A 19,538-nucleotide genomic window follows, 5' to 3' on the forward strand; every position below is an offset into this window, starting at 1 on the left:
AGCTAAAGTTTTCCACGGCTTACCATCCTCAGACCAATGGTCAAACTGAGAGGGTGAATCAGGACTTGGAGTCCTTCCTCCGCATCTATGTGTCCTCCTCTCAAGATGACTGGGTTCAATTACTTCCCTGGGCCGAGTTCTGTCATAACAACCAGTATCATTCTTCATCTTCTTCAACACCATTCTTCACCAACTTTGGATTCCACCCTAAAGTCCCTGAGTTCCAACCGCTTCCAGCAACTTCTGTTCCCGCAGTGGATATCACCTTGCATCAGTTTGCCAATATCTGGAAGAGCGTATGATCAGCTCTGCTCAAGGCATCGTTCAGGTACAAGAAGTTTGCGGATAAGAAGCGTCGAGCAGTTCCTGCTCTCAAGGTGGGTGATCGGGTATGGTTATCCACGAAGAATTTGAGGTTAAGAGTTCCCAGTATGAAGTTTGCACCTCGCTACATCGGTCCTTTTAAAATTGATCAAGTCATCAATCCTGTTGCTTACAGACTCCAGTTGCCTCCCTTCTTAAAGATACCCAGGACATTCCATGTTTATCCGTTGAAACCGCTAATCTTGAATCGGTGTCATTCCTCACTTCCTCCAACTCCGAAAGTCCAAACTCAACGAGGCGTTGAGTATGAAGTAGCCAAGATCCTGGACTCACGTCACCGTTACGGTCAACTTCAGTATCTTATTGACTGGAAGGGTTATGGCCCTGAGGAACGTTCATGGACCAATGCTTCTGATGTCCATGCTCCTGCCTTGGTCCGGAGATTCCATTCCAAGTTTCCTCAAAAGCCAAAGAAGTGTCCTGGGGCCACTCCTAAAGGGGGGGGGGGTGCTGTCACGATCCGGGTATCTGGACGCCATTTCTTACCTATCAGATGCCTCCTAAGGCTGGCTCAGCGCTCCAGGACCGGATCCCATCTGTTATCCTGATGTGCACATTCCCGCATCCTCTCCTGTCTCTCTGGATGCAGTCACAGTAACGCCTTATACATCTGGCATGGCGTCTCCCGCGGCCTCCGCCGCCGTCCCTGAGCTTCTGCATTCAGAGTGGCGATTACGTCAGCCGCGGCCTCCGCTGTGTCCGCGTGGTCGGATGTGCATCTGTCAGTCTGGCGTCTCCTGTCTCCGGTGGCCGGCGCCGCCATTACTGTTTTCCAGACCACATGGATTACAATCCAAACTTCCCTCCAAGTGTCTGCATGGGCGCAGCCATCTTGGATTCTGTCAGCTGATCATTCCTACCAATCCGTTGTCAGTATTATTAATTTGCATAATTGCCTAGCCAATGCCTTCCTTGCTGCAGGTATAAATAGGTTGTGCCTGAGCAAGGAAGGCGTCAGTGCTTTGGTTGTCAAACCTAGTTCCAGTTTGTCTCTCTTCTGTGAATGTCTTCCAGGTTCCAGCTCCTGTCTCCAGACTTCTGCTATAGAGACCCGCACCAGCATTCCATCTGCGGTGTAGCCTGACTCTCCGATCCATTCTGGACTCACCTGTTTCCAGCTACAACATCACCTGCTTCCAGCTTAGCTTCCAGCAGTGTACAGCTTCTCTTAAAGGGCCGGTGTCCTTTCTGCAGTTTACCACTCTCCACCGGTATTATTATTTCTCCGCTCTCAAATTCTACATTTCATCTACATTGCATCGCTCTCAAGCTTTATTTATTATTTAACTGGTTCCAGCCAGTATCCACTCCGTGCCAACACCTGTCTGGTTCTAACCAGTACCCACAGCAGCATTTTATCTACAGCAGTCCAGCTTTCCCTGGAACACCAGCTGGTACGACCCTGGGCTTTCCTCATTGCTACAGTTGAGCCTGGTAAGGACTTTCCAACTTGCAGATAATAAGAACTGTCTCATACCACCAGAGCTCTGTGGCCCCTGCCACCCTGTAGTACCCAGGAACTGTATTATTATTTCTCTGCTGATTTTTATGTTACTTTTTACTGCTACTGTGATGCATGGAGTTTGTCATAAATAAATATCATTGACTTTTACTCAAGTTGTCGTGGTCACGCCTTCGGGCGGTTTCTCTTCATGTTACTTACATGTCCAGGGGTCTGATACAACCTCCCAGGTTCCGGTACATCTCAGCCCCTACAACTGAGGCTGCCTTCCGTCAGCTCAGGCCCTCAGTTGTGACATATACTATATATAGCAGTACGGTAGGCCACTGCTGTACCTACCTCTGTGTCGTTATCCATTAAGTATACTATCCATCTACATTCTATACCTGTGGTGCATTTTAGTTTTGCAGTTTGCTGACAGTGTCCACCAGTATACTATATATAGCAGTACGGTAGGCCACTGCTGTACCTACCTCTGTGTCGTCATCCATTAAGTATACTATCCATCTACATTCTATACCTGTGGTGCATTTTAGTTTTGCAGTTTGCTGACAGTGTCCACCAGTATACTATATATAGCAGTACGGTAGGCCACTGCTGTACCTACCTCTGTGTCGTCATCCATTAAGTATACTATCCATCTATATTCTATACCTGTGGTGCATTTTAGTTTTGCAGTTTGCTGACAGTGTCCACCAGTATACTATATATAGCAGTACGGTAGGCCACTGCTGTACCTACCTCTGTGTCGTCACTCGTCATCCATTAAGTATACTATCCATCTACATTCTATACCTGTGGTGCATTTTAGTTTTGCAGTTTGCTGACAGTGTCCACCAGTATACTATATATAGCAGTACGGTAGGCCACTGCTGTGTACCTACCTCTGTGTCGTCATCCATTAAGTATACTATCCATCTACATTCTATACCTGTGGTGCATTTTAGTTTTGCAGTTTGCTGACAGTGTCCACCAGTATACTATATATAGCAGTACGGTAGGCCACTGCTGTACCTACCTCTGTGTCATCACTCGTCATCCATTAAGTATACTATCCATCTACATTCTATACCTGTGGTGCATTTTAGTTTTGCAGTTTGCTGACAGTGTCCACCAGTATACTATATATAGCAGTACGGTAGGCCACTGCTGTACCTACCTCTGTGTCGTCATCCATTAAGTATACTATCCATCTACATTCTATACCTGTGGTGCATTTTAGTTTTGCAGTTTGCTGACAGTGTCCACCAGTACACTATATATAGCAGTACGGTAGGCTACTGCTGTGTACCAACCTCTGTGTCGTCACTCGTCATCCATTAAGTATACTATCCATCTACATTCTATACCTGTGGTGCATTTTAGTTTTGCAGTTTGCTGACAGTGTCCACCAGTATACTATATATAGCAGTACGGTAGGCCACTGCTGTACCTACCTCTGTGTCGTCACTCGTCATCCATTAAGTATACTATCCATCTACATTCTATACCTGTGGTGCATTTTAGTTTTGCAGTTTGCTGACAGTGTCCACCAGTATACTATATATAGCAGTACGGTAGGCCACTGCTGTACCTACCTCTGTGTCGTTATCCATTAAGTATACTATCCATCTACATTCTATACCTGTGGTGCATTTTAGTTTTGCAGTTTGCTGACAGTGTCCACCAGTATACTATATATAGCAGTACGGTAGGCCACTGCTGTACCTACCTCTGTGTCGTCATCCATTAAGTATACTATCCATCTACATTCTATACCTGTGGTGCATTTTAGTTTTGCAGTTTGCTGACAGTGTCCACCAGTATACTATATATAGCAGAACGGTAGGCCACTGCTGTACCTACCTCTGTGTCGTCATCCATTAAGTATACTATCCATCTACATTCTATACCTGTGGTGCATTTTAGTTTTGCAGTTTGCTGACAGTGTCCACCAGTATACTATATATAGCAGTACGGTAGGCCACTGCTGTACCTACCTCTGTGTCGTCACTCGTCATCCATTAAGTATACTATCCATCTACATTCTATACCTGTGGTGCACTTTAGTTTTGCAGTTTGCTGACAGTGTCCACCAGTATACTATATATAGCAGTACGGTAGGCCACTGCTGTGTACCTACCTCTGTGTCGTCACTCGTCATCCATTAAGTATACTATCCATCTACATTCTATACCTGTGGTGCATTTAAGTTTTGCAGTTTGCTGACAGTGTCCACCAGTATACTATATATAGCAGTACGGTAGGCCACTGCTGTACCTACCTCTGTGTCGTCATCCATTAAGTATACTATCCATCTACATTCTATACCTGTGGTGCATTTTAGTTTTGCAGTTTGCTGACAGTGTCCACCAGTATACTATATATAGCAGTACGGTAGGCCACTGCTGTGTACCTACCTCTGTGTCGTCACTCGTCATTTATTAAGTATACTACCCATCTACATTCTATATCTGTGGAGCATTTTAGTTTTGCAGTTTGCCGACAGTGTCCACCAGTATACTATATATAGCAGTACGGTAGGCCACTGCTGTACCTACCTCTGTGTCGTCATCCATTAAGTATACTATCCATCTACATTCTATACCTGTGGTGCATTTTAGTTTTGCAGTTTGCTGAAAGTGTCCACCAGTATACTATATATAGCAGTACGGTAGGCCACTGCTGTACCTACCTCTGTGTCGTCACTCGTCATCCATTAAGTATACTATCCATCTACATTCTATACCTGTGGTGCATTTTAGTTTTGTGCAGTAAATATAGTAGTAGGCCATTGCTATTGATACTGGCATATAATTCCACACATTAAAAAATTGAGAACAAAAATGTGGAGGTTAAAATAGGGAAAGATCAAGATCCACTTCCACCTCGTGCTGAAGCTGCTGCCACTAGTCATGGCCGAGACAATGAAATGCCATCAACGTCGTCTGCCAAGGCCGATGCCCAATGTCATAGTAGAGAGCATGTAAAATCCAAAACACAAAAGTTCAGTAAAATGACCCAAAAATCAAAATTAAAAGCGTCTGAGGAGAAGCGTAAACTTGCCAATATGCCATTTACGACACGGAGTGGCAAGGAACGGCTGAGGCCCTGGCCTATGTTCATGGCTAGTGGTTCAGCTTTACATGAGGATGAAAGCACTCATCCTCTCGCTAGAAAAAAGAAAAGACTTAAGCTGGCAAAAGTACAGCAAAGAACTGTGCGTTCTTCTAAATCACAAATCCCCAAGGAGAGTCCAATTGTGTCGGTTGCGATGCCTGACCTTCCCAACACTGGACGGGAAGAGCTTGCGCCTTCCACCATTTGCACGCCCCCTGCAAGTGCTGGAAGGAGCACCCGCAGTCCAGTTCCTGCTAGTCAAATTGAAGATGTCACTGTTGAAGTACACCAGGATGAGGATATGGGTGTTGCTGGCGCTGGGGAGGAAATTGACAGGGAGGATTCTGATGGTGAGGTGGTTTGTTTAAGTCAGGCACCCGGGGAGACACCTGTTGTCCGTGGGAGGAATATGGCCATTGACATGCCTGGTCAAAATACAAAAAAAATCAGCTCTTCGGTGTGGAATTATTTCAACACAAATGCGGACAACAGGTGTCAAGCCGTGTGTTGCCTTTGTCAAGCTGTATTAAGTAGGGGTAAGGACGTTAACCACCTCGTAACATCCTCCCTTATACGTCACCTGCAGCGCATTCATCATAAGTCAGTGACAAGTTCGAAAACTTTGGGTGACAGCGGAAGCAGTCCACTGACCACTAAATCCCTTCCTCTTGTAACCAAGCTCCTGCAAACCACACCACCAACTCCCTCAGTGTCAATTTCCACCTTACCCAGAAAAGCCAATAGTCCTGCAGGCCATGTCACTGGCAAGTCTGATGAGTCCTCTCCTGCCTGGGATTCCTCCGATGCATCCTTGAGTGTTACGCCTACTGCTGCTGGCGCTGCTGTTGTTGCTGCTGGGAGTCGATCGTCATCCCAGAGGGGAAGTCGGAAGACCACTTGTACTACTTCCAGTAAGCAATTGACTGTCCAACAGTCCTTTGCTAGGAAGATGAAATATCACAGCAGTCATCCTGCTGCAAAGCAGATAACTCAGGCCTTGGCAGCCTGGGCGGTGAGAGACGTGGTTCCGGTATCCATCGTTAATTCAGAGGCAACTATAGACTTGATTGAGGTACTGTGTCCCCGGTACCAAATACCATCTAGGTTCCATTTCTCTAGGCAGGCGATACCAAAAATGTACACAGACCTCAGAAAAAGACTCACCAGTGTCCTAAAAAATGCAGTTGTACCCAATGTCCACTTAACCACGGACATGTGGACAAGTGGAGCAGGGCAGACTCAGGACTATATGACTGTGACAGCCCACTGGGTAGATGTATTGCCTCCCGCAGCAAAAACAGCAGCGGCGGCACCAGTAGCAGCATCTCGCAAACGCTAACTCGTTCCTAGGCAGGCTACGCTTTGTATCATCGCTTTCCAGAATAGGCACACAGCTGACAACCTCTTACGGCAACTGAGGAAGATCATCGCAGAATGGCTTACCCCAATTGGACTATCCTGGGGATTTGTGACATCGGACAACGCCAGCAATATTGTGCGTGCATTACATCTGGGCAAATTCCATCACGTCCCATGTTTTGCACATACCTTGAATTTGGTGGTGCAGAATTATTTAAAAAACGACAAGGGCGTACAAGAGATGCTGTCGGTGGCCCGAAGAATTGCGGGCCACTTTCGGCATTCAGGCACCGCGTACAGAAGACTGGAGCACCACCAAACATTCCTGAACCTGCCCTGCCATCATCTGAAGCAAGAGGTGGTAACGAGGTGGAATTCAACCCTCTATATGCTTCAGAGGATGGAGGAGCAGCAAAAGGCCATTCAAGCATATACATCTGGCCACGATATAGGCAAAGGAGGTGGAATGCACCCGACTCAAGCGCAGTGGAGAATGATTTCAACGTTGTGCAAGGTTCTGCAACCCTTTGAACTTGCCACACGTGAAGTCAGTTCAGACACTGCCAGCCTGAGTCAGGTCATTCCCCTCATCAGGCTTTTGCAGAAGAAGCTGGAGACATTGAAGGAGGAGCTAAAACAGAGCGATTCCGCTAGGCATGTGGGACTTGTGGATGGAGCCCTTAATTCGCTTAACCAGGATTCACGGGTGGTCAATCTGTTGAAATCAGAGCACTACATTTTGGCCACCGTGCTCGATCCTAGATTTAAAACCTACGTTGTATCTCTCTTTCCGGCAGACACAGGTCTGCAGAGGCTCGAAGACCTGCTGGTAAGAAAATTGTCAAGTCAAGCAGAACGTGACCCGTCACCATCTCCTCCTTCACATTCTCCCGCAACTGGGGGTGCGAGGAAAAGGCTAAGAATTCCGAGCCCACCCACTGGCGGTGATGCAGGGCAGTCTGGAGCGAGTGTTGACATCTGGTCCGGACTGAAGGACCTGCCAATGATTACTGACATGTCGTCTACTATCACTGCATATGATTCTGTCACCATTGAAAGAATGGTGGAGGATTATATGAGTGACCGCATCCAAGTAGGCACGTCAGACAATCCGTACGTATACTGGCAGGAAAAAGAGACAATTTGGAGGCCCTTGCACAAACTGGCTTTATTCTACCTAAGTTGCCCTCCCTCCAGTGTGTACTCCGAAAGAGTGTTTAGTGCAGCCGCTCACCTTGTCAGCAATCGGCGTACGAGGTTACTTCCAGAAAATGTGGAGAAGATGATGTTCATTAAAATGAATTATAATCAATTCCTCCGTGGAGACATTCACCAGCAGCAATTGCCTCCAGAAAGTACACGGGGACCTGAGATTGTGGATTCCAGTGGGGACGAATTAATAATCTGTGAGGAGGGGGATGTACACAGTGAAAGGGGTGAGGAATCGGAGGATGATGATAAGGTGGACATCTTGTCTCTGTAGAGCCAGTTTGTGCAAGGAGAGATTGATTGCTTCTTTTTTGGTGGGGGCCCAAACCAACCAGTCATTTCAGTCACAGTCGTGTGGCAGACCCTGTCACTGAAATGATGGGTTCGTTAAAATGTGCATGTCCTGTTTATACAACATAAGGGTGGGTGGCAGGGCCCAAGGACAATTCCATCTTGCACCTCTTTTTTCTTTAATTTTTCTTTGCATCATGTGCTGTTTGGGGACTATTTTTTTGAAGTGCCATCCTGCCTGACACTGCAGTGCCACTCCTAGATGGGCCAGGTGTTTTTGTCGGCCACTTGTGTCGCTTACCTTAGTCACACAGCGACCTTGGTGCGCCTCTTTTTTTCTTTGCATCATGCGCTGTTTGGGGACATTTTTTTTGAAGGGCCATCCTGCCTGACACTGCAGTGCCACTCCTAGATGGGCCAGGTGTTTGTGTCGGCCACTTGTGTCGCTTAGCTTAGCCATCCAGCGACCTCGGTGCAAATTTTAGGACTAAAAATAATATTGTGAGGTGTGAGGTGTTCAGAATAGACTGGAAATTAGTGGAAATTATGGTTATTGAGGTTAATAATACTATGGGATCAAAATGACCCCCAAATACTATGATTTAAGCTGTTTTTTAGGGTTTTTTGAAAAAAACATCCGAATCCAAAACACACCCGAATCCGACAAAAAAATTTCGGTGAGGTTTTGCCAAAACGCGTCCGAATCCAAAACACGCCCGCGGAACCGAACCCAAAACCAAAACATTTAGTTCTAAATCAAATGTAGCGCCACACACCTGCATGTGAGGAGTTACAAAAAGGATACAGAATCAATTGAACTCATCCTGACACATGTAACCATTAAGCTGGTATTGGCAACAAATTTAACAGTGCGCAATAGCATATATGAAGTTTCACAAGTATAATTAAGTTATGCCTTATCTTAACATGATCTCATGATATAGAATTGTTAATACGGGTCTAAAGGCCCAGAAAGTCCCAGAAGCGGTTTTTATAATTGTTGAGAGGGAAAAAAAGGCACACCTATTATTGGTGCAGCGGGGCAGCTGCTGTTCACTGTGTGTCAAGCATTTTACAGTGAATGAGCGTGCTCCGACTGCATCTAAGGGTTGGAAACCAGATAGGATGCTTCTGCTTTTGAAACGATTATCACGGACGCCCTGATGTATCAGCGCAGGGGGTCCTAAGAGTGCTCGTTAACAATGAGAGCGCATTGAAAGTAGATGCATATACAAATGACAGCAGGATAAATAAAGTGCACTTATCTCCTCAAGAGTGTAAGTTGCTTCCCTGCATGTGTAAATAAATTGGTGCAGGGTGAGCGTTACTCTCTAATACGCCCCATAGTGAGTGCTTAAGGAAGATCGATAAGTGACAGTGTTTGGACCCTAATGGTAGCAGCAATCCTGATGCCAGTGGTATTGCAGGATCCGTTGCCCACTATGCGGTCCCACTATCTGTCAATTTGAAAAAAGTACAGAGATACCTGGGAGTATGTATATGAGGAACGGAGCAGATGATCCTGAAATCCACCGCGCTGGGTGTACAGCGTTCAGTGTAGTCGATACATGAACGCCTGCCTCAGACAGCTGTTTCGCTGATAGCTTCCTCAGTGAGACATGATCAGGCATTTGACATATAATTTTCCTGTTATCCAACTGATTCCTATTTTTCCTGATGATTTCTGGAGATTGATGTCATCTTGTGAAGGTATTATGTTCTCTAAAATTATTATTATTATTATTATTATTATTATTTACCTCTTATTTACACAATGTCAGTTGTGTGAACATCGGATATTGAAGATCCTGCGTAACCTGAGGATTAATCAGGATGTCCAGTTAAATCACACTGCCATGGTAAATTAAGCTGCATCCAAATACGCAGCCACTGGCTTCAGCATGCCCAGAATACAGGGCTGACAGCCACATGTCTTCTGGAACAGTCCCTCCCCACGCCCCCTAATGGCTGCATACTGTCACCTTCCCAACATCAGAAGCAGCACTGTGCCTGACATCGCTAGACCTGATCTACAGATGCGCAAAACTTCGTAAATATTGAATCAGTGTACCGTATCAGCCCTGTGGGGCATATTTATGAAACCATTTTTATGGGAAACCTCCTGAAGAGCTACAAGTTTAGGGATACACACAAAAATTAGGCTGTATGTATTACAGGGGTTCCGCAGCAGATATCGGTGATATCTGCTGCTGTTCTCCTGTGTCTGAATGCAATGGCAGACCCTTAGGTTTCTATGGGGGCAATTATAGCGTGAAATTTATGAAGCTCTTTCTCTGAAATGACTCGATGCAACTACTAGTTCTAAGATGCCAATTCATGCCTGCTGTTCTGTACCAGCTACAAAAACACATTTTGTTTACCTCACTTTCTCATAACAGCTTTGCAGTTTTTCTTCTTTACTATAATATGATCATTGTTTATTAGATGCCACACAGTTTACACAGTGCCATACATAGGATACACAGTACACCTCATTTATAAGTACATAGCAAAAAACCCAAACATTACAATAAAACCATGGAAAGGAAGGGACTAGGAAAAGGGCAAGGGTAGAGCAACTCAGTGTGTTCCTGCTAGTGGGAGTAGGCAATTATGAGCTGTAGGGAGGAGGCAACAGCTTCCAATAATCCTCTACTCATCGTATGCAGGAGGGCACCATATCAGATTTGCTGGAGAGGAGACATGGAAAAGGGGCACTGGTGTCATGGATAGTGCTTGGAGCAGAAATAGAGGAAATAGAGCTGTGTCTGAGAGTTAAAAGTAAATTCTAACAGAAGGGATTAACAGTTGGAGGGTGAAATAGGAAGGAAATAAGGTGGAGATATGGAAGGCGTGACTGAGGATTGATGAGAAGGCTCGGTAAGCTTTAGTAACAAGGTGTGTTTTTGGGGTGCATTTAAAGCTGTGGAGGATGATAGAAAGTCTGACTGGATGAGAGTGAGTTCCAGAGGAGAAGGGCACTGTTGGAGAGATCATGGAAGTGGACGTGAGAGTCAGTGACCAAAGTTGAGGTGAAGCAGCAGTCACAGGAGGAGTGGAATGGGTGGGAGGGAGTGTGAGCAGAGATGAGGTTGGAGATGTAATTGGGGTAGGAGGAGTGGTTTAGGGAAAAGAGATTGAGTTGGATCAGGAGAGAGACTGAGAATAGACTGAAATGAAATGATGCGAGTGAGAGGCCAGAAATATGGATGATTCAGGAGTCTAGAAGGGAAATGATGAGTGCGTGAATGAGAGCCTTGGAAGGGTCGTCATATAGCTGTTGCAGAGGTGGAAGCGGCAAGATTGAGAGATGACCTGAATGTGGGGAGCGAAGGAGAGTATGAAGTCGAGGCAGCCACCAAAGCACAGACATAGCGGACAGAATAGAGGGTGATGTTGTCCACAGAGAGAGAGATAGTGAGAGGAGGATGGACAGTGACCTCATTATGCTAATGATAGGATATACTTCCTAATGCCTTATAGATTGTAAGATTGCGAGCAGGGCCTTCCTACCTATGTGTCTGTCTGTTATTATCTAGTTTGTCTTATCATTGTTGTTTCCAATTGTAAAGCGCAACGGAATATGCTGCACTATATAAGAAACTGTAAATAAAGAAATAAATAATTTACTCTCTCCACAATGTGAAAGTCCAGTACATTGATCATTTATTAGATATATGAAGTTTTGAAATGTTCATATTCAAATGTTTAAGCAGGATGCTGTAGCTGTACATGGACCTTGTCATTTCTCATTCTGAAGGGTCCTTTGTGATAATATTCCATAGCGATCCCAAATTAGAATGCCTGCTCTGTTAAATTCAAGATGCAGATCCTGTCGAGACTGAGACGAATGCTATAGAGAACATAATAAGTCTCCAAGGGCTCTCATGGCCCTGCTGCAGCTACAACACCTATTTGTACTCCACTATCTTACGTTTCACACATTCTGGGTAATAGATCCCATGCCTGTAGTGTTCTGTTCATATCACAAAGGAAATAATGCATGCTTATTGTTACCATTTCATTTAATGGTATTATTCTAAAATGCTAAGATCCTCACCATGTTTTTCAGAAACTAACAATACTTGACTTTTTTATTGTCTTTTGAACACTTTTGAGAACACACTGCACAGTCATTTTCCTTCGGATGCTATACCATATAAGGCTTCTGGGGTTTCTTTGCTTAGAAATGCTTATTTATATCATAGCATATTTGGCTTACCATTGTTGACTTTGCTAGAGCACAAGTTATCACATGCTTCAGACATATTTATTTGATAAAAATTGTTTTACATTGAATTAGTCAAGTTGGTTGTGTTGGTTGTAATATATATTTGATTGTAAGCTGAAGCAGGAAGGTTATAGTGCAAAAGACACGACCCTTCCCTTTCAACTTAAAGTAGTAAATGCAATTTAAGTATACATGCCATAAAACCCCACGTCAAGACAAATTAAGTTTAGGGTCTCCATCTTCCATTGAGAAGTAAGCCTGTCTTAAACAATTTGCGTAATCAACTGTACATGCTATCTAAGCAGATAGCGTGTTGTTGTTCCATGTGTTGAAACATAGCAAAATACAAAACACATTTATCTTACTGTGCTCTCGGGGATCATATTTCGCTAGTCATCTCCAGCAGTGGATGCAACACACCATTACCATCCATGAAAGAACTTTTCTCTTCAGTGGCTAAAAGAAAACAGTCCAAAAATATAAAAACACAAAAAAGAAAAAATGTAAATAAAATGAAACATTTTCTTCCACTAGTACAGTTAATTAAACGGATAGCAAATGAGTGTTCCTGATGCTTAGGGAGCAGTTTCACCATGAAACTAATTATTCTTTGGAGTTTCGACTCATTAAATTTAGAATGTTTTAAATGAATGAGTTCTTGTAGATAAAGTAACCTACTGTTGAAAGGACTGGATTAAATGTATTGCATGATTTCTTTACTATAAGCCTGTAAAAGTACTTGGAATGGCATATTGTCTATATTTATTTAACAGGAAAAAAACAATGTACAGGTAGGTATTGCTATATTAATTTTAAATACAGTGCCTGAAAGGTTTTCACCATGGTCCTACTGGGAATTCTATTGCTGCACTGCCAGCTTTTTCCAGAGGCGGCTATAATGAATTGTGTTGTGGTTTTACATGGATGCCTTTTGCCTCCCTTTGGAATATTACAGTTCCCATGGGAGGGCTCGGTAAGGACTGCCTACACTGATTCCAAGCAGAAATTTACATTTATCCTAAATAGCACTTTTACCTTTTTCTCGTTCCAATTGTATAGTTCATTTGAGGTTTATATTACCAATGAAAAGAAAAGAAAATGATACCCAGGCACCAATAATTAGTAGAAAGTTTTATTTTATTATCTTGCTGCTCTGAATATTGCCTGATGCATAATTTAGCTCATTTAGTCCAAGCGAGAAAAGGAAGAAGAATTTTTTGGCAAACTAAATTATGTGTACCAGTAAGAATAATGAGAATTTAGAATTTGGAAATCTGATATTAACACATTTATGGTATAAACATAATGGAATGCTAAATGTTATATATCACAGCTCTGGATAGCAATTACCCAAAATACCAGTGAAATAAAGTAATGTAATAAATAATATGGTTAATTGGGGGCTGATAAAGTGTTGAACGCTGGTCCGTTTTGCTGACAGATCTTTGTTCATTTTGACACAATCTGTGTCAGGTGAGAGCTGATACAAGATTTCTGTACATTTGGTTGTGGCTGCACATCTCTGCACAGCAAGAAATGCCTGGAGAAACAAAGCCTTTACACATCTTTATCTCATCTAAATAATTATGTACTGCAAAATGGAATCTCCTTTTTGCACTGCAATGCAAATCTAAGCAGACAGGCCGGTCAGTAAATCTCTGCAGTTTGGCTGGCCACTGGCATCTAGGTAGAAACATAGAATTTTGAAAGGCAGATAAGAACCACTTGGCCCATCTAGCCTGCCCTTAACACAGGTACACGTACACACTAGGGTTCATTTTTTTTTGTCAAGAGCCAATTAACCTACCTGTATATTTTTGGAGTGTGGTAAGAAACTGGGGTACCCGGAGGAAACCCACGCAAGCACCGGGAGAGTATACAAACTCTACACAGTTAGGACCCTTGGTGGGAATCAAACCCATGACCTCAGTGCTGCGAGGCAGTAAAGCTAACCATTACTCCATCCTGCCCCAAGGTAAAAACAGAGGAGCACAGCACTGGCATAGAGGATTTTGTGCAGTACCTTGCCCACTTTATGCTTTGTACATTACCTTCATTGTTGTTGCACAACAACTTTGTTTAATGGCCGTCAACTATTAAAAGCTAGAAATAACATACCGATCTTCAAGTCACCTCTGATTTGACTGTTATATTAATGTACTTGGAAGGGTATTATAATGAAGGAGATACTGTACAAAGCCAATACAGAATGTAAGACCTTGTACAATCTAGTTCATGTGAATAATTCACAATCTAGCAGGATTTGAATCTATTGATGACGGATTGTACCCTGTATATGCGACATACCGTAAACCCCTAGGCTAGGGTCAGATAGAGCTGACAATGCAGTGATTTTAAGGGGTTACGTGTTTTAAGTTGACTGTAGCCAATACTTAGTGATATGGGCTGGTTTAAGGATGGGGTTAGGCTTTACTTGTTACAGGAAGTGATCTGCCTCTTTTCAGCGATTTCCCCTCCCTCCCTGTTTTATACTTTCTTGTTTGTTGTTCTTTTTCTTTTGAGCATGAATGAGGAAAGAAAAGGCAGCCAAGGGGCCAGTGCAATTGTCAATAGGTTTACTCCTCTGTTACGTACATTTAGGCTGATTGCCCTACCAGGGTCAGAAGCCTCAGTCTCCTAACAGGGCCTTGGGGTATTGGTTGGGGATTTGGTGACCTCTTTACGTTACGTGCCTTTCAAATGGGCAATTGTCCCTACTAGTATTTTGTTGTCAGGTGATTGTAGCTATTAGCCCCTACGGCTTCCTGTCTCTTTCAGTCGACACCATATAATGGGGGTCATTCTGAGTTGATCGTAGCCCTGCAAAATTTTGCAGGGCTACGATCATGACCATAGACATGCGGGGGAACGCCCAGCACAGGGCTATCCCGCCCCGCATGTCAGTGCCGCCCCCCCCCCTTGCAGAAGTGCAAAAGCATCGCACAGCGGCGATGCTTTTGCACTTTAGGAGTAGCTCCTGGCCAGCCGTCTGGCATGCACCGGCGCACTGCGGCGCACTGCGGCGCTGGCGCATGCACAGTTCTGACCTGATCGCTGTGCTGCGATAAACTGCAGCGTGCGATCGGGTCAGAATGACCCCCGTAGTTCTCTATTGATACAGTAATTTAAATAAAAAGGCAGACCAGTTTTTTAATGCCACATATGAGTAAATGTTTTTATTATAGATAAGAGTACAAACTAAAAAAAGGAGAAATTTGCAACTTAGTGAAACCATGTTGCTCTGCATTTGGGGCAGATTTAATATGTGCACAAATTTGTGACGGGAAGGGCTGTGTGCTAGTTTAATTGTACATTTATGTGTAAACATATAGCTATCCACTATTTGTCCGCAAAAGCAGTCAATATTGTATCTGTACACAAAAAAACAAAAAAAAAATGTATTCATTTCTACCCCTTCCACCCCTACCCCATTTCTATCCCTTCTACCCCTTCCATTGCAATATGTTTGTTCCCGGAGAAAATTGCTCCTTTGTTTCACTTGCTCCTGTCTCTTAATCAGACACTTAGCCTAGATCAAAGTTAACATCGTCTGCCACTTAAAATGATGAAAAATCATAAACACAGCAAATGATAGATTCGTCATTATACTTCCAACCTTGCACAGAGATAGCCTGCAAAAACTCAGGTGTGGGAGGCAGGTAGGACCATGGGAATCTAGAGTCTGAGCCTTCTGCGTTTAGACTACTTAAAAAAATGATGGTCAGTGGGAGTTGATTTAGCTTTCATTTATTAACCCATTTTGGCCCAGATGGGTAGTTTTCTACCCAGCACTTCAATATTTTTCATTATATAAAAAAAAAATTCCACCAGATTTTTCTTAATTAGGTCAATATTAGCCATCCCGCAAAAAAAAAAAAAAAAAAAATGGGTAGAAAACTACCCACCCAGGCCAAAACGGGTTAAAGCCTGCATTGAGAAATTAAAGTACACATAAGCTGGCATTCTGAGGGGCGCGCTTGCTGTAAGATGTGTACTTATATTTGTAGACTGTTTCATTATCAAAACTTGGAACAACAGTGCGGTTCTAAAACAATATATTTTTAACAAGATATTTTATTGGTCTTTTGGACCATAATGTACATCTGGTTAACACCTGTCTTTAATGCAGCACTGGTCAATCGGATCACACATCTGATATATTTACACACATGTATATCATTTTCTTTCTCTAAAAACAACTTTATTTGAATGTGGACTTTTATAGCCCTGGTGTAATGCAAAATATATATTAGTCATGGTTTGCCAGTTTTCACAATAAAATTAATACAGTATGTCTCTATAGTAAGCAAAAATTTGATTCAGTCCATATAGAAATGTTGTTAAAGCGTCTTCCTAAATTGGGAGCAGCTGTAAATCTAATGTAAATTGGATAGTAATGCAACAAAGTTACCGTGTAATGGGTTCTCTAATTCTCATAACAAGGGCACAGATATGACAGCTCATGACAGCTCACCAGTAGCCAGTCCAGAGTATGAGGGAACTCAAGAATCATCTGCAGTATTCAAAATAATAACCAATATACTGCACATTGGATGGCCTAAACTGATCACTGGATTGTACACATGGGGTCAGTTCAGAGTGTCATGCAACTTAGCCGGGACAGCAATTGCAAAGCCTGCATGGAACTAATGTTTACTGTATACCAAGTTGCATGCATCTATGTGACTGCACTGCCTATATGCATGCACTTGTGCAAATAAGTCACCATTATCAGCTCACACTTTCACCAGCCCTATACCCAGGGGCAAACGCAGGATTTTTAAAGTGGGCTTTCCAAGCTCTTTTTTTTAGGTGTGTGTGTGTGTGTGTGTGTGTGTGTGTGTGTGTGTGTGTGTGTGTGTACATATATATAGATCAGATATAAAAAGAGAGGTAAATGAAGACAGATAGACATACAAAGGTGGAGAAAAAAATGGAAGACACACAATGCACGGATACACAAACACAATGGCAGGGAGGCAAAGACAGAAAGATGGAAAGACAGCTGTACATATAAAATAACAAATGCACAAAGAGGGGGAAAGAAAGGAAGAGACATACACAAACAGGAGACAGATGGAGAGAAAATGGCACAGAGAGAGGAAAAGGGGAGACACGGGGGGGGGTCATTCCAACCCGTTCTCACGCTGCTGTTTTTCGCAGCTGTGCGAACGGGTCGGTTCTGCACATGTGCGGCGGCCACAATGAGCAGGCGTGTCGTTGCCCAGCGACGGCCGTCGCTGGGCAAGGACAAGAAGAATGAAGAAAGCGATCGCTGCCGCGATCGCAAGAAGATTGACAGGAAGAAGGCGTTCCGGGGCATCAACTGACCATTTTCAGGGAGTGGTGAGGAAAACACAAGCGTGTCCAGGCATTTGCAGGGTGGCTGAGTCTACAGGCTGCAGACATCGCAGCGGGTGAGTAAGTTGAAAGCTACTCATAAACTGCACAAAATGTTTTTGCATAGCATGGCTGCACATGCGATCGCAGCCTTGCTATGCAAAAAAGCCCTCCCTCATAGGCGGCGTCTAGTTGATCGCACGGGCAGCAAAAAGTTGCTACGTGCTTTCAACTCGGAATGACCCCCTGGGACGGGAAGAGTAGAGGAGTGGCATAATTGGATGACAGAGTGGATGGCAAAGATAGAAAGAAAGAGAGGCTAGCGCAGACAGGACAAGGGCTGATAAACCTGGCGCAGACAGGACAGAGAGGCTGGCACAGAAAGGACAAGGGCAGAGAGGCTAGTGCAGACATGACAAGGGCTGAGGGGCTGGCGCAGACAGGACAAGGGCTGAGAGGCTGAGAAGCTAGTACAGAGTAAGGGAAGAGAGGCTATAGTAAACAGTGGATGGGCAGAAACACTGGCGCAGAAGCAGAATAGAGAGGCTGGCGCAGACAGATGAGGGGTGGAAATGCTGGCGCAGATAGAGGAAGGTCAGAAAGACTGGCACGGTGAAAGGGAAGAAAGGATGGGCAGAAAAGCTGGCACTGGCAGAGGAAGGTCAGAGAGGCTGGCACAGCAGAAGGGATGAGAGGCTGGCACAGACAGGATAGGCAGAAAGACTGGCACTGAAAGAAGATGGGCAGAGAGACTGATACAGAGAAAGGAAGGGAAGAGAGGCTGGCACAGAAGAGAGGAGAAAAGCAGAAGGCTAGCATAGAGGAGAAACATTCAGAGAGAGTCTGACAGCAAAGTGTGGTATCTTGGCATGTTAATGTAACTGAGGCTAGCAGGACAGTCTTTCTATCTATGTGATGGGAGACCGGAGCAGGAGACACTTTGTAGACAACGAAGCAGCCCGGCCACTCTTGCTAGCACAGTCAGCGGTCGGGCAGCTTCTTCAACCTGTTCCTGGCTGCCCACTATGGTGCACACCTCAAAGCCCGGTGATAGAAGCAAACGGGACGGCGGCACTGGGCACTTTCCGGTGTGCAAGGGCGTCCTGCACCTGCATGCCACGGCAAGCTCCGTATCCGTACCTGGTGGCTTTCCTGGTATCTGTCTAAACTGCATGACATGGGCGGAGCTGAATCGGTGCAGGTGTTGGCAATAAATCGGCATGGGGGGTTTCTGGGTACTGGGAACTGGGAACTCAGCGCAGACTGCAATACCTTTACATGCCCCAAACTCGACCTTACCCAACTTAGCCTACAAGTGAGTGGCAAAATAACCAGTGGCGAAATTCCCATTAGGTACGTGCCTAGGGGCGGCACTTAGATGCTTGTGTTGATACTGTCAGCCTGAAATGTACCAATAACTGCAAAATATTTCCACTGTACTGTACCATATGCCATCTTTATTGGTGTTGTAAATGGGTAGGACCTGCAGCTGTCCTACTTAGTAAATATGTATACATAGTCATACAGTACATAAAAATAAAAAAATGGCTTATTTATTATTCTGTTAAATTGGCTATTATCAAATGAGAGCTTATAACCAATCAATGAATATAATAAAATTAGGCAAGTGGTGCAGCCGTTACTGTTGTGGCTAGGGGTGCCCTCACCTCTAAATCCACCCCTGCCATTAACGCCTAGATGTGTAGATAGATTACTTGAAATTGCCCATTGGAAAGGTCATAAAGACCCAAGCCTAGGACTGCACGGTTACAGGAGCCACTCACTTTGCAAATTTACATCACCGCTTTTATATTTAATTAATAACATATTATTTACATGATATAAATACTTAGCTGAATTAGAGCTACATTAGGGGCCTGTTTCAGATGCAGTTGGAGTTGTTATTATTGCTGCTTCCTTGGAAACAGCAGCGATAGCTCTGTATCGTAATTAGAGATGAGCGGGTTCGGTTTCTTTGAATCCGAACCCGCACGAACTTCACTTTTTTTTCCACGGGTCCGAGCGACTCGGATCTTCCCGCCTTGCTCGGTTAACCCGAGCGCGCCCGAACGTCATCATGACGCTGTCGGATTCTCGCGAGACTCGGATTCTATATAAGGAGCCGCGCGTCGCCGCCATTTTCACTCGTGCATTGAGATTGAT

Source organism: Pseudophryne corroboree, chromosome 5, assembly GCF_028390025.1.
Source record: "Pseudophryne corroboree isolate aPseCor3 chromosome 5, aPseCor3.hap2, whole genome shotgun sequence".
In the NCBI taxonomy this organism is placed as follows: Eukaryota; Metazoa; Chordata; class Amphibia; order Anura; family Myobatrachidae; genus Pseudophryne; species Pseudophryne corroboree.